Source organism: Sorghum bicolor, chromosome 2, assembly GCF_000003195.3.
Source record: "Sorghum bicolor cultivar BTx623 chromosome 2, Sorghum_bicolor_NCBIv3, whole genome shotgun sequence".
Lineage (NCBI taxonomy): Eukaryota > Viridiplantae > Streptophyta > Magnoliopsida > Poales > Poaceae > Sorghum > Sorghum bicolor.
The window spans coordinates 15506135-15528277 of NC_012871.2; positions in this window are offsets into that span (position 1 = coordinate 15506135).

The following is a 22143-nucleotide window of genomic DNA, read 5'->3' on the forward strand; positions in this document are numbered from 1 at the left end:
ATTATCATCCTGGAAAGGCGAACGTCATAGCTGATGCACTTAGCAGAAAGAAATATGCTAATGAGCTTCGGGCGACACCTGAATCTAAGGAGTTGTGTGCTGAATTTGCATATTTGAACTTGGGAATTGTAGTAAATGCTATGGAAATTGAGGTCACTCCTACTCTAGAGGAAGAGATATTGAAAGGACAGTTGGAAGATGAGAAACTGAAGGAGATAGCATAGAACGTGGTACTAGGCAAAGCACCAGGATTCAAAATAGATGACAATGGTGTACTATGGTTTAGAAAAAGGATATGTGTTCCTGAAGTGAAGGCTATTCGTGATATGATTCTGAGAGAGGCTCATGAGTCAGCATATTCCATTCATCCTGGTAGCACTAAGATGTACCTAGATCTAAAACAGAAGTACTGGTGGTATGGTTTAAAGAGAGATGTAGCTGAGTATGTTGCTTTGTGTGATACTTGTTAGCGAGTGAAAGCTGAACATCAGAGGCCTGCTGGACTGTTGCAACCAATGAAGATTCCAGAATGGAAGTGGGAAGAAGTTGGTATGAATTTTATAGTGGGTTTACCACGTACACAGAGAGGGTATGACTCAATATGGGTGATAGTGGATCGTTTGACAAAAGTGGCTCATTTCATACGTGTCAAGAGTAAGTACACTGGAGAACACCTAGCTGAGCTGTATATGGAGAGAATTGTTTGTTTGCATGGAGTACCTAAGAAGATTGTGTCAGATAGGGGTACTCAATGCACATCTCACTTTTGGAAAGCAGTGCATGATTCCTTGGGAACAAAGTTAAATTTTAGTACAACATATCATCCACAGACAGATGGACAGACTGAGAGGATCAATCAGATACTAGAGGATATGTTGAGAGCTTGTGCTTTGCAGTATGGGACTAGTTGGGACAAGAGTTTGCCATATGCAGAATTGTCCTACAACAATAGCTATCAGCAAAATCTTAAGATGGCACCATTCGAGGCACTGTATGGTCGTAAGTGCAGGACACCTTTGTTTTGGAATCAGACAGGAGAAACTCAGGTGTTTGGGACAGATGTGCTTAGACATGCAGAGCAACAGGTACGGACTATACGGGATAACTTGAGAGTTGCTCAATCTCGTCAGAAAAGCTATGCAGATACGCGTAGGAGAGAGCTGACTTTTGAAGTGTGTGATTATGTCTACCTGAAAGTATCACCAATGAGGAGTGTGAAGAGGTTTAATATGAAGGGAAAGCTAACTCCAAGGTATGTTGGTCCGTTTAAAGTATTGGAAAGACGGGGAGAAGTAGCGTATCAGTTAAAGTTGCCTGAAAGTTTGTCTGGAGTGCACGATGTGTTCCATGTGTCACAACTTAAGAAGTGTTTGCGTGTACCTGAGGAACAACTACCATTGGAAGAACCTTCTGTTAAAGGTGATCTCACTTATGAAGAGTATCCGGTTAGAATATTGGAGACAGCTGAGAGAGTCACCAGAAGTCGGGTCATCAGAATGTGCAAAGTACAGTGGAATTGGCATTCGGAAGCAGAGGCAACTTGGGAAAGAGAGGATGATCTGAGGAAATCATACCCATACTTATTTGAGTAAGCACCTTTCAATCTTGAGGACGAGATTCTTTTAAGGGGGGTAGAGTTTGTAACACCCAAAATTTGATTTTGAATTAATAGGAATTAATTTGATTAGTTAGGATTTTTTTTGTGAGCATTTGAATCTAGCAAAATAAATAATTTTGTGCAAATAAAAATTCACCATAAATTTAGAAACATGAATTTGCATTCATGCTCGAGCATATTTTATTTGGTGTTGTTTTTGGTTAGAATTTAATTGCACACAAAATTCTATTTAGAAAATGTTTTGGAAAAAAAAAGAAGGTTGGAGGGGGAAAACCCCTGGAACCTGGCCAAGGCCTAGCCTCCCACCCGCAGGCCGCAGCCAGCCAACCCCGCGGCCCAGCTCGGTTTCAGCCCACCAGAAGGCCCGCGCGCGCTCCCCTCTCCCCTCCTTTTCTCCTCTGCTCTGGCTGTCACGCAGGACCCGCAAGTCAGCCTCCTCTCTCCCACCTTTCCTTTCTTCCCTCTCGAACCCGACCAGGGCTCGAACTGGGCGAGTCTCAATCACAGAAATCTCAAGATTTCCTGTCAACCGCGCTCAACCGAGCCTTCTAGAAACCCATGACTCTCCCCTGCTCCCTCCTCTTTCCCATCTATTCGCGTTCGTGGCTGACCCCGCTGCTCCCCGACGCCGTTTGGATCTCCGCCGAGGAGCGTCACCCCGCCGCCGTGGTAATCTCGGTTCTTGGCCATAGAAGCAAGACTAAGGCCGTGCCGAGCTCCGTGCTGAGGTGCAGTAGGTGCCGAGCCCTTCCCTGTACTCTCTACCGTGATCTACCGCTCTCACACTAATGCCGAACGTTAGCAGGGAGCTCCGTCCGCCAAACCACGTCGCGAGCCGCCCCCGGGCCTTCCTCGTCCTTGTTTTTGTGCTAGGTGAGCCCGCATCGATCTCCGCTTCGTTTCCCTAGTCTCGGTTTCGAGTTTGAGGCACCACATCGCGAATTCTCGAGCTCCGGCGAGGCCCAGCCATGGCGCCACCGTGCCGGAACAGAGCGCCGGTGGCCGGCCGGCCGGTGCCCACCCCAGACGAATCTGAGCCGCAGGATTCTAGATCGACGCCCTAGATTAGAAGATACCCTTTCAGGGTAACTTTTGTTAAAGAGACCCTCGGTTTTCCTCTATTAGAACCCGCAGTCCAACACGTATTTCACCGAATGTGTTTCTCAATCTTAAAAGCGTATTTTCGTCGGTTTAAAAGAAAAATACGTTTTCTGTTATTTACAGTTTTGCCATTGAAATTGATTTGGTCATAAAATACTCGTTTTAACTCCGTTTTGGTCCATTCAAATTTCGTTAGATTCGTATTTACGTGCTATACATGTTAGAAGCATTTATACTATGTTTTGATACTTTTTAATTTTATAGTAGCATTTAATTAATTATTTCTCTATAGGAAATCTTAGAAAATTCATAACTTTACCGTTTTAATTCCGATTTTCGTGAACCATACGTTTCTGTGACCGTAGTGCTGCGTAGAATATTTTGGTAAACTTTTATATTTGTTTTACTACTGTTTGGTGTAATGTTCTAATTATAGTTTGTTTGCTCGTGTATGATTGTCTACATTGGATTGCGTGTTGTTGATTGATGTTCGGGAATAGACGGTGAGCCGTACGTTGGTGATCAAGGTTAAGCTTTTGAAGACCAGCAGGCTCAGGAGAGCTTTTATCAAGGCAAGTATAACTTGGGATCATCCTTGTTACCTATTCACTATTAACTACACATAAATATCATATGCATGCTATCACCTTGTCGACCTTAGCAAAATCATAGATGATTGTTACCTGGATTCCTTGCTACCTATTAAATATGCATTTGGTGTAGATGTGCTAGTGCTTAATATAATCCATGATCTTGTAAGATGATTAATAGCTATGCAATGAACATAAAAGAATGACAAATAACTGTATGAGATCTTGTGTGTACGTGATCACCCGGGATAACAGTGCAACCATGAGGGCTATAATGGCTCTGGCTTTAGCTTAGTATGGAGACCTTTTCTAGCTTGTTAGAGGTTACCCGAAGGGGCGGAGGGGCTGAACCGACACGGGTATAGTGCGAGCCCCTGTCCCTATGTGTATAGGCTTCACGTCATTGTGCCATTCGGAAGGGGGTATCTATATCTGCTACAAAGGAAACCTTGCGGCCCTAACATGTTAGACGAACTTTTGAAAGGCTTCATAGTGATCCCTGCCGACCTCCCTAGGAAGGGGGTTAAGAGATTAGCTACCTCGGGCGAAAGGGTAAATCATGACTCATGGGTAAAGATGTGCAACCTTTGCAGATTGTAAAACTGGTATACTAGCCGAGCTCACGGTCAGGAGCAGCCTTGGGGACATCTACATTAAGATGATGAGCTTATTATGTTATTATGTTCATTTGATTATCGTTTATGCTATGAATTAATTATGCTTACACTTAATCATGTGATTAATGGATTATTTATGCTACCTTGACATTTGCTATTTAGTTATGAACATGCTATCCACCATTAAAAGCTAATTGCAGTCAAACCAGTGTCAGCTATTTGAGCCTCATGAACCCCTGGTTGTACTTGTTGAGTACGATATGTGCTCACTCTTGCAATTTCCCAACACCCCAGGTTATGCTTATGATGATGATTGGAATGAGGACTATCGCTATGAGTATTAGGTTTGAAGTCAACCAGTCAACAGTGTCCCTGTGTGGAGCTTCCGTCGAGAGTGTTGTTTACTTTTTGCTATCATTTATGTATAAGACTATGTGATCTATTATGTTTCGCTATGTAATAAACACTGCAATAGTACATTTGAGATTTGTCTACTTATGTGTGCGACTGTTTCTAGGGCACATATGAGTCTTTTATGCATCCGATTTTATTCTTAAAATATGGGTGTGACAAAAAATGACCGACACGTTCACCAAGCCTGTCATGCACACTGAGCCTGCCCCCTAGCCGATCGTGAACCGACATTCTTCCTCTAATTGGCCCATTAAACCGTTGATCATCGTTCCGATATCGTCGATCTGCTTAATCATGCCGATTATAACCGTTGCACTCAGGACAGTCTTTGACAGTTGGTAGTTTAATATTTTGTTCTCAATAGTGGATGAAAAACAGGCAGTTCCAATGATTTTTATGCCGATTCCACTCTTGTCGGCGCCTTTCTTCTTCTCGGCGACGATCCTCTTGTTGGCGGCGATAACGATCTTCAAGCTGCTGCCATGTTTCCCGATGCCACCTATGAGTTATCACAATGCTGGATCGAAGAGGTATTCCAGAACAGGTGCCTTCTTGGATTAAACCTTTGCCCTTGGCGTCATCGGCGGTGATCTGATGTTGGGGGTCTACCGATGCGCTCTTCTCAGCTGCTTCCGATGTCAAGACTTTAGTCTTTCCCTTAGTGTCCAACATGTTTGTAGGGAAAGGATGCTGATCAATCTTCATCGGCTTCTGAGCTTTGGAGTTATCAAATTTAATCCTCCCAGATTCTATAGCCGATTGCAACTGTTGTCTGAATACCTTACACTCATTTGTACTATGAGACGTTGCATTATGCCACTTGCAATACTTGATCTTTTTCAATTCTTCTGCCGATAGGATCACATGATTTGGTGACAACTTAATCTGCCCCTCCTAAAGCAGAAAATAAAATATCCTATCGGCTTTAGTAATGTCAAAAGCAAACTTCTCTTGTTCTTTCTGCCCAAAAGGACAGGACATCGGCTTCTTGTTTTTCACCCATTCTGCTAAGTCGATGACTGGTTCTTCATCAGAATCTGAACTTGCTACCTCATCGACAAATGACACCTTTTTGTTCCATGCTCTCTTAGGTTCAAAAGCTTTGATATCTTGGTCAGAAATCCTCTACACCAAATGACTCAGACTTTCAAATTCTTGAGATGCATATTTATCCTTGATGTGTGGTAACAACCCTTGGAAAACCAAATCGGCTAGCTACCGATCATCCAGAACCAGACTGTAGCATTTGTTCTTGACATCCCGCAACCTTTGCACAAAACTTTCAACCGATTCATAATTGTGTTGCCTCAGCCTAACTAAATCGGTAATCTTCTTTTCATGAACTCCAGAAAAGAAGTACTTATGGAACTGCTTCTCCAGATCGGCCCAAGTAATTACTGAATTCAGAGGCAACAAAGATGATGAGAACAAACGAACTCTTAACTCATCTCAGTTGGTAGCTTCTCCACACTGGATGATGAACCGATTAACATGTTCCATGGTCGACGTGTCATCTTGTCGAGAGAATTTAGTGAAATCTGGCACCTTGTACCGATTTGGAAGTGGAATCAAGTCGTATGTAGGAGGATACGGTGTCCGATAAGAGTAAGTATTGACCTTTGGTTTTATTCTGAATTGGTCTCTCATAACTTCAGCTATCTTATCGGCCCAATAAGCATCGGCATCCTGCCGATGTGCGATTTGAGGCTCTGGCACCTGTTGATAAGCTTCCACGTGTCTCTGAGGTGCACGACCTCTAGGGAACATAGTGTTGGCAGAGGTTGCTGGCCACCCATCTGCTGAGCGAGATTCATCGGCTAATGGGTTGGTCCTTGATTCTGAAAACCAAGCTGCATCTGTCCCTACTGGAATCCTGTAGCCTGATGATTCTACTGTGCCATTTGTGGAAAGACAAACTGCCCTGCCATCCTTTGTTAGCATTCATCGGCGTAGGCCCTACCGATGGCTGATAGTTGGGTGTCATCATTGGGTTGACATACCCCATCTGAGTCATAAACCTTTGATGCGTCGGCAGTGGATCCACCGATATGTTGGGCATTTGGAATGTCGGCATCTGAAAATTTCTAATAACAGGCCTCACAGTAGTGGTTGTAGAATATTGAGGATTCTGAGTCATCGGCGATACTGGAGGTGCCGATGTCATAGGAGCCTTGCCTGTCGCGTCAGCCACTTGAGATGTCCTAGAGCTATTCACAAAAAAGTCTGGAGACATACCATATCCCCACCTGTTGGGAGGAACTTGATAATTCTAGAATACAGATCCTGACATTGCCTGATGCCGATATATCTGTGGTAAGTTGAACCCATCCCTCTGATGTTGCTGGATTAGTCCTCATCGGTGTAGTGCTTGGAGGAGCAGTAGCTTCTGTACCCGCAATGGCCAGAGGAGCCGATGGAGCCGTAACCGATGATAATCCTGGCTGATGATAAGCAGGGCCCATGTATAATGGTGGTGCCTGTCCTTCTTTGAAAGTTCTACCCACAACATTGAAGACAATATTGGACAGCACACAGGATTGGTTGATCAAAGCACGATTAATAGCATTATCAACCATATCTTGTAATTTACTAGGATTGGCTTCAAAAGTGATTTGCCGAGGCATTAGCAACTCTAGCTTCTGGATAACTTCGCCGCTCCTGTTGATGCTGAAGGATTTCAAGCAGAGCTGCTTGTATTCCTCCATAGCCCTTGCCATAGCTTGCTTCTGCTCATCCCTGAGATCAGCTTCCATCACAGCAATGATGTTGTCTGCGTAGACATGTTGATCTTGATGATAAATTGGTCCCACTGGGTGTGCCAAAAGATGTGTTGATGCGAAAGTAGATCTGCGAACACAAAGGGCTAATACCCGATTTAATGTTAAGGTGTGCCAGCCGATTTGACCTTACAACCGATAAAGGTGATAACTCGAATACTTTGGTCCCGACAACAGCGATGCGCCCGGATGCCACGGCCAAAAGGTATTCACGCGGAACTTGAGAATTCGTCGAGTTTGACCTGATGAATTCCTAAGAACACGTAAGTAAAGAGAAAATATGCGGGTTGACGAAGTCGTCGAAATTAGATGCAATAATAGATGTAAAAACTTGTGTTTGATTGATTGGATTATCTCTTATATTGCTACTAGGTCTATATTTATACCCTATCTTAAAGAGTTACAAACATGTACGACTAGGATTCTAATTCCAAACTAAACGGAATCCGTATACAAAACAAACTCTAATAACTATCGGCAACTCCTTTGTCAACCGGTCATCACCTTTTCGCCTGCTGATCCAAGTTCTATAAACTTTCCAGATACGTGTCCAAAACGGTGTCAACAGTGGGTGTGTTTGGTTTGTTCACTAGACTCAGCCTGGCCCACCCAAGTTTATGTTTGGTGGGCTGCACTCTGTGCCTATAGCACCGGGTAAGGCTTGTTCTTAAGTGTTTGGTTGGGTGCACTGTTTGCAATCGGGTGACCACTGCTATCCTTTGGTGTCGTTACCTCCGTCGTTGTATCCCTTCTTATAAGACGAGCCCGACTCCTTAGCTCGTGCTCATCCGGTCCACACACCTCCACTCGCCTCAGGTCGTGGACTGAGCCTCGTCGCTGTCACTCGCTCCACCTACTGTGGCAGCCATGGAGGCAGCGTCTGGTGCGGAGATCCTTGGGGTCGGCGAAGTCGGAGTGGGTGGTTGCACTAGCTGTGGGGCCTTGGTACGCTCATCAGGCTCATCATCACCTGGTTCCCACAGTGCTTGCGCTTCTCCCCTTCACCCCGGTGGATCCAACAATAGAATCGGAGGATGCGAATCTGACGAGTTGATGGGACTTCGCTCATCTTCTCAGGCAAGGAGCTCACCCCCATGTCTTTCCTTTGTTTTTATTAGGGTTTGGCTAGTTAGGGTTTGGTTGGTTAGGCTGCATCATTTTTGGGGGCTAATCAGTCGCAAGATAGCGTAATTTGTGTGATAGGGTTCATATCTAGGGTTTACCGGATGGGGTTTTAGGTGTTCTAATTTGTAGACAAATTTGTACCAAATTGATTTGTGTAGACAAATTTGTACCAAACTGAGTCCAAGATTTAATCTTTATGCACTGGGTATAGTCGATTGGGTTCTAGGTGTTCTGATTTGCACTTTGTTTGCTAGGTACTGTCGGATTCACTGATCTCTGATGCTGTTCCTGAGAACGATTTGGCCAGAATGGGGACGGTGTACCTCCCCAAGTGTTCCAGTGGTCGGTTCGCAAAGTTTAAGAAGGCCTGGGGTGGGAGGCACACGGGAAGGCGCTTCTTTGGTTCCCAAATCAAGTGAACCGCTGGTGGCATCTAATTCTAGTTGCATGTTGTTTCTTCTGAAATATAGTTGCACATTGCAGGACCTAGAACAACAATGTCAGTTTGTGCAGTGGATTGACGATGAGTGGCCAAGCCGTGTGGGAGATAGTTTCACGATGCTCTAGCAGGAGATGAAGCAAGCTAGGCATGCTGTTGATCGGGCGCATGATGCCTTGGAGGATGCTATGATGTACACCGAGCAAATGTTGAATGCCAAGCAAACTATGGAGGAAGAAATGCGTGTCTTGTGTTCCTTGCCTATCGAAAAAGGGCCATGTTCGCTATGATGGACAAGAGCAAGCTCCAGTACCTGTCCTACTACCTGATCTTGCTCGTTGGGGTCCTCATTGTCTTCATTGTCTTTCTAAAGATATGAGTTAGCAGCATGCCTAGGCCACTGATCTGCTAGTTAGGTAGTCAGTTAGTTTAACTAAGCAACCTGGGCCTCTTTTGCTAGTGCAGTAGGTTCAGCTAAGCAGTGCTTCTTTTGTTTAGTGTTAAAGACCAGATGTTCAATGTAACTGAACCATGCAGAGGACATGTTTGGTAGTTCGGTTCTTTTGGAGAGGATCTTTTGTGTAGTGTAAAGCAAATCAGCATTCTAATGGTTATGTAATAGGGGAGGTAGAACCCTTATTGAACTAATCTTGTGACTATGAATGTGAAAGTGTTGGAGGACTCTACCTTTGTTGCATACTATTTGTTTGCTCAAATTTGAGCATATTACAAGGTGTCCACAACAGATGATAGAATTCTGATAGTTTAGGCATTACACACAAGTTGCATACTGCTGAACTTATGTCCAATGAATACATATAGGCACAACTACTTAAATAAGTAATACGCCTAAAAGATAACTAAAAAAACTAACAGATAAAGTATCAGGTCCTTCACGCTGATCCTAAGTCCTTTTAACTTCAATTCCTCTACCTTGATGCCCACATCCTTAACAGTCCTAGTTGCATCACTACTACATAAGATATTTTCCGTGACCTTTCGAAAACAGCCTCGTAGGCGGGCAGTTTCTTCAACCGCCTCGGTTAATGCCCCAGATTAACCGAGGCGGACACTTCTTATTAATCGAGGCGGTAAAAAAACCTCCTGGCAGAATTGATTTACCGAGGAGGTCATCTAAAGACAACCGTCTCCAAAAATAGTTTATTTTCGGAGGCAGTCATCTTATAACAACCGCCTTCGTAAATCTATTAATTGAGGCGGGCATGCTATAAGGCCTGTCTCAGAAAATAGTGGCCCAACAGGTGGCCCATTTCAGCCCAGTATAACTCATCGTTTATAAACAAAGAGCTAGGGTTTTTTCTCAGAAGAAACGCCCCTTCTCCCCTCCTCTCTAGATTCATGGTGCCCCCTCCCCTTCCTTTCTCTCCCACTCCTCTCCCTCCCTCAATTTCTCTCTCTGTATCAATGGCGCCCCTTCCCTTCTCTCCCACTTCTCTCTGTATTCTCTAGATTCCGACGCCCCTTTCTCCACTTCGTGAGGCGACGCACGAGCATGCCCAGGGCAGATGCACGGGGTGGTCCTTCAAGGCGTCGTGGGGGCGGCCATGGCGCGGACGGTGATACCCCTCCTCTCTAACTTGGCAGCGCTCGCTGCCCTCCAGGTGATGAGCCCCCTCCCCTCCCTCTCTTTCTCTCTCTGTACCTCTCTCACCCTCACTCTAGCAGGGCCCCTGTCTATGGTGGCGCATGGAGAAGCGTCGGCATGCTCCTTCATGCGGTGAGCTCCTCCTTCGAGCGTTGGCGGTAGTGGTCAGATCGATGAACGCCGGAACGGATCTGGTGATGGGAAGCTAGAGCCGGCTGTGGGAGGCTAGATCCACTGGCAGGTGAGCGGATCTCGGTGCTACGTGCAGTCTGGCATGGATTCAGGCACTGGCGAATGGCGGTGTCGGCAACGGCGAATTGGGTGGGCTCGGCGGGCCCATGGATGGGCTCGTTGAGCTTGTCCATGGGTTTTTTTGTTCTTTATCCAGTTTACCGTTGCGGGCAATGAATATCCTTGGAAAAGGTCACATGAACCATGACCTTTGATCTGAGGCGGTTGCAAAAACCACCTCGGTTAAGGAATTTTGCCTGCCTCGGAAAAAATATTGTAGTAGTGCATGGTGCTTTGAACCATGCTAGTGCTTCCTCGGCCTCTTGCCTATTGCCATAGCTCTTGTGCAGGTTTCTAGAATATCCTGATACTTGAGACTCACATTCCATCCATGTGTCATAAACACCAGTCTTGCGGCTCTTAAACACCACATAAAACTTCATGTGTAACACTGCATTAAAATAGTGTACACAACTCTTAGCCAAAACTACTCCAAACATCACAAAGTAGATAGATAACAATTGCAACTGATGATTTAATCTCACACATCCAAGAAATGGCAATGAGTTAGGCAAAGTGTATACAATGCACAATGCAGCCACAAAAACTATACCCGCATCCCAGGTTTTGTTCTTAATTACTTATTTCTACTGATACACATCCAAATGGGTAAGTTTGCTACAACTACTGCATCTTCAGAGGAATGCTTTCATCTCCTTCCTTTCACTGAAAGGCCATATGTCCTCTAATCTTCACAAGGTGCTGGTTGATCCATAGTTCTTTATCCTCTAGGTTCATCCCGACAAATACCAAGCAGGCCCCTTGTGATCCATCAGGTGGTTTAGGCATAGCATGAAGTTAGATCTTGCAAAGTTGGGACAACCCATGACTACGTCGTATACCCTAGGTGCTACTTCAGCATGGTTCTCTTCCTTTATTGCTGCACCAAGCCCCCAAACAACATCTGTCATACCAGTCAATAGTGTGGCATCTTCATCACTAAGCACTACCCGCTTCCTCTTGCCCTTCTTGTCAACACCTTCCTCATCCTTGTGCCCTTGGCACTTACCCTTCTTGTACTTTCTCTCATCTACCTTGCCCTTGACAATAGCAGCGTCATCTTGATCTTCCAAGTTAATAACACCATCTGCAGGTTGCCTAAGTGGTTCACTTGAAACCATAGCAAACCTTCCTGTTGCCACTCCTGAGCCAAAGATGATTTGCATGTAGTTGTAGAGGAGGATTGTCACATTTAGGTAGTCAGCATCCTTGGGATGATCCTGTTCAAGTGAGAGAGAATAGTTAGCATAGGGTGAACATAACTTTTACTAAATAATCAAACAGACCAAAAAATGTGAGCTTATAGACGAGTACCTTGACATAGTCATGGTAATGTTCTGGGTCTAGTGTGATCATGCAGACATCCTTGTCATAGTTAGTGCCACTGATCTCTTTCAACCTACTGATCTTCGACCACTTTGTCCTCCATTTCCTGAGGTGGTTGGCAACCTAAGATGTAACCACTGGCTGACCATAGAAAGCCTGTAGGTCCTTAGCAACTGCATTGACATGAAACTCCTTGAAGCCCTTGTGAGTCCTCACTCCCTCGGCTACTAGATTTGAGAACTTGTGCAACATGTGCGCAGACATTAGGGGGTCCAGTTCAACCAAGGGGCTGCACCATTGCCCTGTTGTGCTGCCTGCACCTCTACAACCTCTGGTGCATGAACCTCTTCACCAAACATTTGAAAATCATCCACACTAGCCATAGCTAACCCAAATTAAAACATCACATGCAATGAAAGAATAAAAGAACCAACAGTAATCAGAATACAGCCACTTGCACAGTTCATAAAATTAAAACATCACATGCAGACTTCATAAAATTAATGTGGTTCAACATTACAAAGGCATCATTGCCTTATGGAATGGTCTCAGTACATGAAAACTAGTAGGATCACCAGGTTTACAAGACATGCTGCTCAAAGAACTAGTACTAATGAACCCATTCCTGTGCTGCCACATTTGCTGGGCCTATTCATCTCTTTTTGCAGCCCAAGCATGGTTGTCATTACCCATGTCATGGGGGCCAACATTGTTTAGGGGGTTGGCTACCCATTCAGACTCTAGATGGATGACTTCATCTTGCCCAAACCTTAGAATCTAGTTATGGATGATGCAACAGGCTAACACAAGCTTCACTTGGGTTTTGTATGGATGGAAAGGTTTGTTGTCTAGTACCCAGAACCTATTCTTCGGTGCCCTAAAGGCCCTTTCAGCTGTTACCCTCAATGAGGAATGTCTTAGGGTGAAGAGTTCTCTTGCATTTTGTGGGATTCTAACACCATACTCCCTAGATGGTATCTTGTGGCTCTGTAGGGTGGAAGAAACCCTAGCCTGACTACATAGCCGACATCCACAAGGTAAAACTTTCCTAGACATAGGAACGAGGACAAAAATTGGAACTATTATTGAAGACCTACATGACATGGGCAGCTAAGGAATTCTAGATGCTAATACCTGGGGGAACAATCAAACCATCATTCCTTTCCAAAGCAGATGATAGAATGCGAGCATCATGAGCAGATCCTTCCCAACCAGCCAACACATAAGTGAACCTAAGGTCAAAATCAACAGCAACTAGGATATTCTGGGTGGTTGTGTGTTTTTGGCCATGAAGGTTGCTCTGTGCCTTGCAGGAACTCTAGCAAGCACATGAGTCTCATCTATTGCACCTACACAGTCCTATAAGAAGACAACAAAATAAGAAAAATACCACTAAAATGAATACACCACTCAATTGAACTGAAGCTAAGGAATCCAACCTTAAAAAATGGATTCCACTTCAAGTTGTTCTGAATTTTTAGGTGTATTGCAGTTGTTGTTGGTTGAATCATCTCATTTCTTAATTATCCTACTGCATACAGGACTTCTTTAAAGTACCTGCTGATGGTTTCTAAAGACTGCCTAAAAAGGGGTTTGATCACCCCAAACCTCTGGTTGTGTCCTACCACTAACAGAAACCTGGCAACTTGTTCTTCAATTGTGTTGTTAATACTATCCCTGAGCAAAACCCTACTGCAAAACAAATCACAGAGTTGGAATAATGGGGCCCTCCTCATCCTAGGTAGCTCCACGCAGTGAACATCCTAGCTATAGTAGATGAACCTAAGGTTGGCGGCCCTTTCTTGGTCTCTAGAAGTCATAGGTCCATAGCTAATTTCTCTCCTAGAACTCATCATTCTCCAAATCTAAGCCACATCCAGGCATTGATCATAGACACCAAAGCAACGTTCCTAATGATGAGCTCCCGACACCTAGTTGAACGGACCATGGCACTAAACAAGAATGCGGACATGAATTAGAACAACAAGGCAACACATTTAGTTAAGTGAAGGTAAAGCATTAGATCAGCTTCGTCACCAAATGGTGTCCCACCTAGATCTACCAAAAAATGGACTTCACCCCCAGATATGACAGTCCTAGGGTTAGGAGATCCACAAGTACTAAATCCAATAGTAGCATGACTCGAACCCTAACCATTATGTAAGACCGGCTGTGACATCGTGGTGCACCACTGTTGATATTTGGTAACGCAATAAGGAATTGATCCGCAAGCGCACGTATATCAGTGAGTATTTCACCCGGGAGGTTATCTAGAGTATCGTATTTATATTTTTACCACTGGGAGAAAGCGTGCATCTGACTAACCAAATCTATTGCTACTATCCTTTAGGCTACAAAGAATGTTTCTCGATGTGAGCGATGTATAGAGAAGACTGCAACCGTAATCTCATTCTAACCGTGGTAAGGATGATCTACTGTTCTATTGGGGAGGCTCACGGAATCTAGACACCACAAAGGATGTTCAACCCACACCTATAAACCCTATCCTTCCTACTAACGAGATGTCGGCTGCAAAGGTAACTCGGAAATGTCACATTCCTCGCTACTACCACGGTCCAGCTAGTCAGGGGATATCTATGAGTACCCTAGTCCAAACACCACGTTTACACTAGCAATGATTACTCTAAACTCAACCGGAAGAGATTAAAGTAAACTCATAAACCAAAGAACAATAAAACAAGAACTTACTAGAATTTAGAAGTCGAATTACTAAAGAATCCTAGGAGCAAGCCTCGGGTTAGGAGACTTGATCCCGCAGGTACAGCCTCGGAGTAGACACCGACAGGCCGGGCTTCCTCCGATCTACACCTCCACTCTATCTCTCTCAATCTAGTAGAAACTAGAAGATCTAATTCTACTCACATTGGATACTAAGCCCTAAGTCTATTTAGATGAGAGGTATTCCTTCGAGGGATCCTCTCAACTCTATGATGAACTTGTTCTCCTCCAGGGGCCAGGGGGTCTGCTTATATAGTCCCTTCAAGTGAATCTGGGCCATCAGATCAAACCGACATTGATTGAACGGTTATCCTTGATTCTTTAGGTCGGTGGAGTGTAATCCCCGAAGAGAGTCCTGATTGGACTCTGGGACAGGGCGGGCGCCCAAGGCTCGGGCCCGTTCGCCTTCCCGTTCATTCCCGTGGCTTCCGGAGTATTCTAGATGACAGAAAATTGCGCGGCATGTTAATATCTCTATGTAAACCCGACGTGTAGGCCTTTCTTCCGTATTTCCTGATAACCCCCTGCAAAAATAGACAAACACCAAACCTCGTGGAATTCTGTCAGATAAAACCCTAAGTCTGGGTGTTGGTTGTATTTGGATCCTTTTCTTTATTTATTTGATGATTATATTTGGTACTTAAGGACCGTCAACAACTCCCCCAAGCTTACCTCTTGCTCGTCCCTGAGCAAGGATGAACTCAAGAGTTTCTGCAGTGGTTTCATGCCTTAAAAGTAAGATCTCATCTCTGAGTTAGAGTAAACTGTTAAGACTTAAAACTTACTCATTTTACCTTTCACCATGGGGCTTGTAACCGTCACTTGTGTCTTGAGTAGTTAAAAGATAGAACGGTCTAATCAAGTGCCATGTCTCTTATTCTTGATCAGCTATAGCTCTGGAGTTTTTGCAGATTTTCAAATAAAACTCAGAGATTCCTTGTATGATTCTCTCAGATCTCTCTTTTGTCGTATTTCTGGATCCATACCAAGGCAGTAATGGTATATGCCTTCTCTCAAAGTATGTGGTATTTTTGGTATAAGGCATAGTGATATTGCCTTCTCTCTCACCCTACTCTAATAAGGTTTTGATATCTGGAGCTCATAGGTGGGAGACAGATAATACATACTTACAAGACATTTATTGCATAGTCAAATCATGGATCCAGAGAAACAAGTCAATAAGTCAAATCAAGATGTGCATGTGTGGCGAGTGAATGGTGTTTGGTGATGATGGTGATAACAATGCTGAAAGTCTATTTCTACTTTTTGTTCTTTTGAGGGGATACATACCTTTCTTGCACTTTGAAGCTTTTTGAGGAGAATGAGATGCTCTATATTTTCTTTTTCTTTCCTCTCAGATGGGTATCTTGTACCCCTAATTCTACTGTCGGACACTTGTCCATTTTTACCTCTCGTCTCACTTTTTTCTTTTCTTCGAGGTTTCGGGCACTTGCCCCTTTTTATTTCCTCGTATCCTTTTTCTTTTTTTTTTAGAACACTCTTCTCCTGAAATAATATAGCAAGTGGTAGTAACCAAGATAACTCGAGCATTTATTCCACAGGGAAAAACGGAAATAGGAAATGGTTTTTGGCTATTCTCTCCCGGATTAGGAGTAGAATAATTTTAGATGAATCTGGAGATGGAATTGAGTGGCTGTATGTGGATGCGTACTTCCGGAGTAGAAGCAGCATGTGTGAGTGAACGTGCAAGTGAATCTTGATTTTAACCGCATGACAAGCTCCTAAGGGTCTACACAGCTTGACCACACTCAATGCTCATAAGCAGTAAAAAATAAATGTGTGGCTCAAAGTCTAGCAAGCATGTATATATGGCTGTGGTAGGAATTTAAACTCTCATCATACAAGAACTCATCATGTGCTATTTTAAAGATTTTCAAAGATGAAATTCTCCAGATTTCTAGCATCTCTAGGAATAGATAAACAGCAGCTCAACCTTCCCATATCATATCCGTTAACGACTTAGACTTTAGATCAAGTACTCTTCCTACAAGTTCAGGTTTAGAGCAGGTTTAAATTATAACAGTTATGCCTAAACTTGAGAGAGAGCTCAAACTTGAAAACTAGGTACATGGCAAAGCAACTATTTCCATGTGAGAGCTTATCATGAGGGTTGATAGCAAACTTTATTTATTTATTTATTTAGCAAACTAAGCAAAGATATAAGCACAAAATTTTTATTTGGGTTTTTTATGATTATGCATCTTTTTATTATTTGAATAAAGTATAAACGCGAGTAGAAACACTTAGTTGGATAAATTGGGGTGCTCTCCCCCAAGCTGGATTTTGACGTAATTTCTACTGATGTAGCTAGCAAGTGACGGAGGTGTATTTGAATGTCGGCAGCTGTAACACCCTAAAAATTGTTTTCTGGGAAATAGAGTGAAAATGATATAATTTTGTATTTTTGTGTTCATGAAATATAGAGAGATAATATTTTTCATTACATTAAAATTCATCATAGGACATAGAAACATGTTTGAGCATACATGTCATGGCATTTTATTTACTGTGATGAGTGTATTTAAACTCAAAATTCAAAATGATTCAAAAGAATTTTTAAATGAATTTCAAATGGCTTTTGAAATAAAACAAAAAAATGGAAGAAAAGTAAAACCCCTCCCTTCTCTCTCTCGGCCCGAAGGCCTGGTTGTCCCTCCTGGGGCCCATTCTCCCTCTCCCTTGCGCTCGGCCCAGCAGGCGCACCCTCCCCTCCCTCTTCTTTCTTTGACCAACATCCTGGGCCCGCGTGTCAGTGTTTCCATCCTCTTCTTCTTTGAGACGCAGCCGAGCATAACTCGATCGGGAGAGACCCGATCCTGGTTTCCTCGGGATTTCTCCCTTCCGCGCGTATCCGAGCCCTATAAAACTCCCAAATCAACCCCGCAACACCCCTTTGCATCCAAGTTGCGAAACCAAGCCCTAGGTCGCCGTGTTCTCTTGAGTTGGATCTCGGCGAGGCCGACCTTGTTCTCCACCGCGGCGAGCACTTTCTACTTCTCCTCGGCGCAAATCGAGTGGCTAAGTGAGTTCGTGGTGAGGTTCTCTTCCGCCCGGTGCCTTACGTTCTTTTCCTAGAGCTCGGAGTCGCAAACTCCATGAACTTCGGTGAGATCTGGGTGGCGCCCAAGGCGCGCCGCCGTGGGTGGCCTTGTCCCGGCCGGCCGCCGGCCACCACTCCCCTAGAACGGATCCGAGCCATCCGTGCCTAATCCGAGAGCCCAGATCGGCCGATACCTCTTCGGCTGGCTCTTTTGCTTAAGAACCCCTCCACTTTGTTAAAATGAAACCCGCAGTCCTAGCGCCTCCCTTGAAGTACGTTTGCTCAGTTGGAAAACGTATTCCTGATCAGTTAAGTTCAAAATACGTTTTCAGGAAATTACAAGTTTGCCACTGATTTTATAATGCTCATAAAATGCTCATTTTAATTCCGTTTTGATCCATTCAAATTGCCTTAGGTTTGTTTTCATGAGCTCTACATGTTAGTAACACTGTTTTCTCAGTTTGAAACCTTTTAATTTCGTGATCCTATTTAATTAATTACTTTTCTATATAAAATCTTAGAAAATTCATAACTTCTACGTTTTAACTCCGATTTTCGTGATCTTTACGTCTATGAAATCGTAGCGATACGTAGAATCATTTTATAAACTTTTCATACTGTTTTTATATTATTGGTGTACTGTTCTAATTATAGCCTTATTTGCTTTGTGTATGTTTGTCTTCGATTGTTTGTGTGTGGTTGATCGATGATCGAGTTTAGACAGAGAGCAGTTTTTGGTGACCAAGATAAGAGCTTTGGCAACAAGTAAAGACCAACAAAACCAAAAGGATAAGCAAGAGCATTTGGATCAAGGCAAGTATAGCATTTGGATTTTATTTCTGTGACCATGATCCTATGACTAGATTAATGTTAAGTAATAAACAATAAAAATGACTTTTTAGCAACTTGATAATTTGTCTGTACGTGATCACCCGGGACAACAGTGCAACCATGAGGGCTATAATGGCTCTGGCTTTAGCTCAGTATAAGGACCTTTTTCTAGTTTGTTAGCTGTTACCTTAAATGGCGTAAGATGGCTAGACACGTTGGGTATAGTGTGGCCTCTGTCCGTGTGTATAGGTTGCGGGTTATGTGCCATGGAAGGGGGGCTCTATATCTGCCTGCCGAGTGAATCTAATGGCCCTAACTTGTTAGACGAAACCTTTGAAAGGCTTCATAATGATCCCTGCTGACCTTCCTTGGAAGTGGGTTAAGAGGCTGATCACCTCGAGCGAAAGGGTAAATCATGACTCATGGGTAAAGATGTACAACCTCTGCAGAGTGTTAAAAACTAGTATACTAGTCGTGCTCACGGTCAGGAGCGGCCTTAGGGACATCTACATTAAGGATGATGATTCTTGTGTGTTAAATATGCTCATTATTTATTATTTAATGCTTTACATTATTTATGTCACATTGATCATGAGATTGTTGGCTATACAATCTAGTTGCTATACTTGTTGAGTTCGACATGGACTAGCTCTTGCTATTTCCCCCAAATCTCAGGAGAAGTTTAGGCTTGTGATCAACCAGTAAGTTGGATCCTATAGAGTGAAGTTAATACCCGAAGTTGGAGTTGGCTATCCGTTGTTTGCTATTAAAGGTTATCTCTTCTATACTAAGTACGCTATATATTTATGCATTGTCATTTGATATTACCCTTTATTTGTAGCTATATGTGGGATTTGACTTCTAAAACTCACATATGGTGCGTATCTAACTTTGTCCTTAAAATCAGGTATTACAAAGTGGTATCAAAGCAATGCTGGCTGTAGGACGCAAGCCTAGTTAGAAATTGATCGTCTTAAGGTTGTGGAAGTTGTTACAACACCCTTGCTCTATAAATCTTGGTATTTTTCTTTATACAATATCTCTATCCTTGCTATTTGTCTCTACCTTGTTGCTTATTTTAAAAGTACTTGTTCTCTTGTTCACTCCTTGATTTGGTATGTTTTTAGAACTTTTCTTACCACCTTCTGGCATCATGGAAATAGGAGGTTTAGGATCTTTACCCTTACTATGAAGAGAACGATAGTATCACAAGTTGAGTGAAGTGTGAACCTTTAATGCTTAATTGATTGTTATTATGTTTATGCTTGATTTGGATCTTTGTAATGATTGCAATGATCTTGTGGATTTCCTCACCATTTCATTAGTTCATAGGCCTAAGGCATAAGGATTAGTGAAATAAGTAGTTGGGTTTGGCTATCTCTTGTTTCTATCATTTCCTGATTTCTGGAGCAGTCTGCAATGATTCTGGTGTATCTCATGTTCTGATCGTGCAAAGTTTATCAAATTTTTCTGGGAACAAATAGACTTCAAGATCTTTCCCTGACCGCAAGAATCACCCTCATAGCTGTTATGGTTTGGAAGTTATAAAAATCACAAAATGATACAACTGTGCTGTCAAGAACCTGGACCAGTTTCGGTTACTGACTGTTTGAGACAAATATAACTATAGAATTTGGAAAAGTGTTCTACAGAGAAGTTGTAGATAATTTACTAAGGTTTCCAACGGTATAAGCTGAAATTTTATTCGATAAGTAGAATCCGATATATGATATTTACAAGTGGATGTTACTGTTCTGTTTAAAAGTCTGGACAGTCCTACTATTTCCTATTTTCAGCCAAGTTAAATTCGGAATCTGGGAAAACAGTGTATACGAAAGTTGTAGATGATTCCCTAAGCTTTCCAAAAATATAAGGATCATCTCCAGATGAGTTAAGTAGCTCGATATATGACTTCTGGAAGTTACTGCACTTTTGCTGAGACATTGTCAGGAGGGATATTATATTTGGCTGTTTCACCTAAGCTTAAAGATAGAATCTTCGGTCTTATACATGAAAGTTGTAGAGAATTTCATAAGTTTTATAACGGTATAAACTACAACTCTATTGGATTCACAGAATAAGAGTTATGTCTATTTTACTACGCTGGCGTTTTTCATATCATGAGAAGGTTTCAGGATATTTGTTCCTCTCTTACACATAAGTGCCTCGGGATGTCAGAAGTTCTTAATGTTAGTTAACTTGTCTGGAAAACATGCAAGCTACCTTTCTTGCTCCCCTAATTGACTTTTCATAAGGGGGTAGCCTAGTTAAAGGAGTTACAAGGAGAAGAATTGGTTAATGTTGGATCATAGGTAAGGATCACAAGTGCTTGGTAAATTGGATTTTGATTCAAGATATCATCCCATTTAGAGAATATTAATGAAGATATATATCATTGCTGATACTCATGGATTGAGAGTTGTGAGGATCAGATGACACCAAAGTTTACAAAGTTATATATACAATATGAGAGTGAAGCAACTTAACTGTGATAAATGTACCGATAATTGGAACTGAGTGATGAAACTAACCTTGGATCAAGAGAATCGGTACAACGAATGTAAAAGACTATGATGTGTAGCATCCAAAAAAGGATAGGAGAACCAGTCCCTGTCCCCCAATCAATCTCATTTTAAGGGGGGTAGCATCTTGATATCACGAGATGATGCTTTTTAAAACTATCTTGAAGTGATAATTGCCTTCTGAGACATTTTATGGTTATGATCATCTATCCTTGTTCGTGTTACTGACGTTGGTCACTTGATGATGGGGAGTGTAGTGTCCCATGGATCAGGAGCCCAATATGACACCTCTCATGGATATGTGGGAAGAGTATGATCATCTTGCCTTTGAAGAAAGATGTTATGAGTATCACAATGCCGGGTACTATCAAAATAACAATACAGAAGAGCAAGTTGACACTGAATCAAATCAGAATCCACAACGACGGAAGTGTAAAAGGAGAACTTCACTGTAAATCCCATCGTGCTAGAGTCACTTGACATTCCTTTGGTTCTTGGCAATGGATGGTCATGTGCACACAAAGGAGTGATCTATGCTACCCAGTGGAAAATTTTCTTAACCGCACCATCAGGGAAAAGAATTGAGTATCTAGATGGTTCACTCTTACCTGAGGAGGCAAATCCATGCTAAGTTATTATCTCATTGAGTTGTATAAGTCAAAAGCTAGTAGTCAAGAAAGATTTTGATCAATTACGAGTAATAGATATTCTACGGAAAATTGGTTCACGAGTTACGACTATGAGACATAAGTGTTTTCCTGTGGTATGCAAGTTGTGAAGATGAAAGAGTATTTAAAGATCTTGTTCCAGTCTCTCTTTGGAAATCCGTGCCCCTTCCGAATCTCGAGGATGAGATTCATTTTAAGGGGGGTAGATTTGTAACACCCTAAAAATTCTTTTCTAGGAAATAGAGTGAAAATGATATAATTTTGTATTTTTGTGTTCATGAAATATAGAGAGATAATATTTTTCATTACATTAAAATTCATCATAGGACATAGAAACACGTTTGAGCATACATGTCATGGCATTTTATTTACTCTGATGAGTGTATTTAAACTCAAAATTCAAAATGATTCAAAAGGA